The following is a 4,691-nucleotide window of genomic DNA, read 5'->3' on the forward strand; positions in this document are numbered from 1 at the left end:
GGGTGTAAAATGACCCGTAGTTAGACACATTATAGACTCAAAAACATCTTTAATGTAAGGAAAGATCAACCTGAGAGCAGAAACACACTGTAATACTCTATATAGAAGTATTAAAGTAGTATTACAGGTGACTATAAAATAGCAAAGAGCTAAACCATGCTGCTGGAAATGCCTTAAAATACAAAAATGTCATTCTGAAGTCATAATTTGGTACAAGAAATGTCATTTTAAATCATAACAGGGTGTAAAATGACCCATAATTAGACACAATATAGACTTAAAAGCACTTTAATGTATTAAAAGATCAACTTTAGAGCAGAAACACACTGTAATACTCTAAATAGAAGTATTAAAGTAGTATTAAAGGTCACACCAGCACTATAAAGTACTATTAGGGCATTATAACCTACCAAATATGTGCAGCATATTATGACAGAGCTAAACTGTGTGGTTGAAAATGACTATAAGATCATAATTCAGTACAAGAAATGTAATTTATAAGCATGACTGAGCATAAAATGATCCTATATGTGATTAAATGCCAGAGTGTCAAAGCGAAACTAGAGATTCAGAAACTCATTAATGCAAGAAAAGATCAATCTGACACACACACACACACACTGCTATATGTTCAATAGAAGTATTAAAGTAGTATTATAAGTCACAGAAGTACTACAAATACAACTAGGACACTATAACTTACCAAATATGTGCAACAAATCATCACAGTGCTAAATGTTGGGGTTGAAAATGTCATGAAGTGCAATAATGTTAAAGTTAGAATGATGAAGAGGCTTCAAATGATCCTATATGTGATTAAAAACACCTTAATGTAAGAAAAGATCAACCTGAGAGCACACATACACCACTAGACGCTAAATTTTGGGTTTAAAAATGCCTTGAAATACAAAAATGTGACTATAAGATCATAATTTGGTTCAAAAAATGTAATTTAATGTTATAAATGGACATAAAAATTATCCTACATTTGATTAAAAGCACCTTAAATTCACTTTTATGTCATTACTATAAACTGAAATACACCTTAATGTAAGAAAATATTAATATAAATACTCTAAATAGAAGTATTAATGTAGTAGTGTAGCATTATAAAGTACTATTAGGTCACTAATAGCTTAAATGTTGGGGTTGAAATGCCATAAAGTGCAATACTGTTACAATAAAATCATTATTTGGTTCAATAAATGTTATAAAAAGGCTTAAAATCAACTTATATGCGATTAAAAGCACTTTAGCTTCAATTGTGTGTCATTTTATAGATTCAAAAACACCTAAAATGTAAGAAGAGATCAATGTGAGAGCACAAACACACAGTACTATACGCTAAATAGAAGTATTATAGTTAGTTATTAAAGGACACACACACACTATAAACTAATCGATATGTGCAATAAATCATCTCCATGCTGAAGTGTGTGGTTGGAAAATGCCACAAAGTGCAATAATGTCATGGTTAAATAGTTAGTTGGTGTTATAAATGTTGTTTAAAAGCATAACAGGGTTTAAAATGTATGAAAAGATCAACCTGAGAGCACACACACACACACACACACACACACACACATACTGTAATACTCTAAGTAGAAGTATTAAAGTCGTATTACAGCTCATATAAATGCTATTAAGTACTATAAGATCACTATAACCTAATAAAAGTGCTCTACACATCATCACAAAGCTGCACTGTGAGGTCGAAAGTGCCATAAAGTGCAATGATGTCATGATTAGATCAATTATTGAGTCCGATACCACAGACTGTATAAAAGAAATGGACGTAACATCCATGACGTCACCCATTGGTTTGTGGACGGCTGCTCAGAAGCCAATAGTTTAGAATCTAGGCATCTTCTAGGAATCTAGGAATCTTGAAAATTTCAGGTGCATGCTGGGAAAAATAAAAACACGGATTCTACTTATATGGGCATGAGGCGGGGCCATGGGCGGAGTGGGGAGGTTGCTATGGTTACGAGGGCTGGATCTCGAGGACATTGGTCAATCAACCTGTCAATCAGGACGTAGCCACGCCCTAATGCATACCCTGCTTTATCGTCAAATATAAAATCAGGGAGGCCAAAATGTCCCAAATGAACATCATACTGCATTGAAGAAGGCTTTAAACTAGCGATTGAGACCATAAACACATTTTGAAAACGTTTACTGAGGTTAGAAATCAAGTGAGAAGTTGGTGAATTCTCCATTGACTTGTATAGAGACGGTCGCCCCCTGGTGGCCTTTTGATAGAATGCAGTTCTAAGTTACTTCCTGGTTGGACTCATTTCAGAGGACCAGAACTCCCCGCCTGGTTTATACGTCGGTTTGTCACAATGCCCATAAACTGCCGTCCATTCCGGAATCTTGGTTGCTAAGGTGGTTGCTAAGGCCGTTGCTAAGGTGATTCCAATCAGAGCAGAGTGGGCTCATCAGGAGGAGGAGGGGGGGGGTTCTTAAAGAGACAGGAGCTAAAACGGCTTGTTAAGTGTTCCGTTCCGTGTTGGCCTCATTTCATTTCAGAGGACCGGAGCTCCCCGCCTCATGCCCATATAAGTAGAATCCGTGTTTTTTATTTTTCCCAGCATGCACCTGAAATTTTCAAGATGGCCGCTGCCCAGATTCGAAACTATTGGCTTCCGAGCAGCAGTCCACAAACCAATGGGTGACGTCACGGATGTTACGTCCATTTCTTTTATACAGTCTATGATTACAGCTCATATAAAGGCTATAAAGTCCTATAAGCTCACTATAACCTAATAAAAGTGCTCTACACATCATCACTAAGCTTGCACTGTGAGGTTGAAAGTGCCATAAAGTGCAATGATGTCATGATTAGATCAGTTATTGAGTCCGATATGAGAACATAAGAAACTGAAAGCTCCTGAAAGTTGACGGTCACTTCACTACTGACAGAGAAACCTTCCCTAAACGGACGATATTAGATTAAAGCCCCGTCACGAGATCGCTCATAAATACTGAAGTACTGCACGGCCGAGGACTAAACGTCGTTATGAGCTGACCCTGTGTCACATTACGAGGTAGGAAACGTTATAAAGTAGGAAACATGTCATTATTTGGGTTAGAGTTGCATCGAATGCTTTTAAAGGAGCGAAAATGTGATTAACCTTCCTGTCGTCCTCCCGGGTCAAACTGACCCCGTCTGTATTGGACTGTCCTTCTTTCCTTCCTTCTATCCTTCCCCCTCCTTCCTTCTAGCCTTCCCTCACTCCTTCTCTCTCCTCCTTCCTTCCCTCCTCCCTCCTTTCCTTCCTCCCTTCCTCCCTCCCTCCTCCTTCCTACCTTCCTTTCCTTCCTCACCCCCCTTCTATCCTTCCCTCGCTCATTCTCTCTTTCCTTCCTTCCCTCCTCCCTCCTTCCTTCTTTCCTCCCTCCCTCCTTCCTTCCCCCCCCTTTCTTCTTCCTTCTATCCTTCCCTCACTCCTTCTCTCTTTTCTTCCTTCCCTCCTCCCTCCATTCCTCCTTTCCTTCCTTCCTTCCTTCCTTCCTTCCTTCCTTCCTTCCTTCCTTCCTTCCTTCCCCTTCCTTCCCTCCCTTCCTTACTCCTTCTCCCCCCCTCCTTCCTTCCTTCCTTCTATCCTTCCCTCACTCCTTCTCTCTTTCCTTCCCTCCTCCTCCCCTTCCTTCTATCCTTCTCTCACTCCTTCTCTCTTTCCTTCCTTCCCTCCTTCTATCCTTCCCTCACTCCTTCTCTCTTTCCTTCCTTCCCTCCTCCCTCCTTTCCTTCCTTCCTTCCTTCCCCTTCCAGGAGGGTTTAAAAGCTCCACTAATACGCTATCGTCACTACAGCTGTCCTTTAAGATCCAGTTAAGTTTCCATAAAAAGCACTTAAACATACTTTAACACCTTTATGAAAGTATTAACCCTTAAACAGGCCTTACTAGTTATGCCATTTGCACCTAAAGTAAGGAAGGAAGGAAGGAAGGAAGGAAAGGAGGAAGAAGGAAGGAAGGGAAGGAGGGAGGAGGAAGGAAGGTAGGAAGGAAAGGAGGGAAGAAGGAAGGAAAGGAGGAAGGGAGGAAGAATGAAGGAAAGAAAGGAGGGAGGAAGAAGGATGGAAAGGAGGCGAGGAAGGGAAGGAAGGGAGGAAGAATGAAGGAAAGAAAGGAGGGAGGAAGAAGGATGGAAAGGAGGGAGGAAGGAAGGAAGGAAGGAAGGGAGGGAGGGAGGGACGGAGGGAGGAAGGAAGGAAGGAAGGAAGGAAGGAAGGGAGGGAGGGAGGAGGGAGGGAGGAAGGAGGAGGAAGGAAGGAAGGAAGGAAGGAAGGAAGGAAGGACAGATGAAGGAAGGAAGAAAGGACAGAAGGAGGGAACATTTACCTAACAGCTGAACTTAGATCTGAGGAAGGAAGGAAGGAAGGAAGGAAGGACAGAGGAAGGACCCGGAGGACAACACGAAAGTTAAAGAGTCCGTATCTCCTGGTGCACGTCGTCTGTTTAAGGGTTAAATTAGTGTTACAGGGTTCACACACACACATATATGTTATATATTATATCTGCTGCAGATCTTCACAGCTGCGTTTCAGAGCTCTAGTGTAGGCTTGAACATGACAGGAAGTACATAATGAGGAGATGCTGTGAAAGATTATCTTCATTAGAAACTAACATGCAGATTATTTACAGAGAAAAACATCCAACATGCAATTATATATTTAATTTATT

The sequence above is a fragment of the Scomber japonicus genome, chromosome 21 (genome assembly GCF_027409825.1).
Source record: "Scomber japonicus isolate fScoJap1 chromosome 21, fScoJap1.pri, whole genome shotgun sequence".
Classification (NCBI taxonomy): domain Eukaryota; kingdom Metazoa; phylum Chordata; class Actinopteri; order Scombriformes; family Scombridae; genus Scomber; species Scomber japonicus.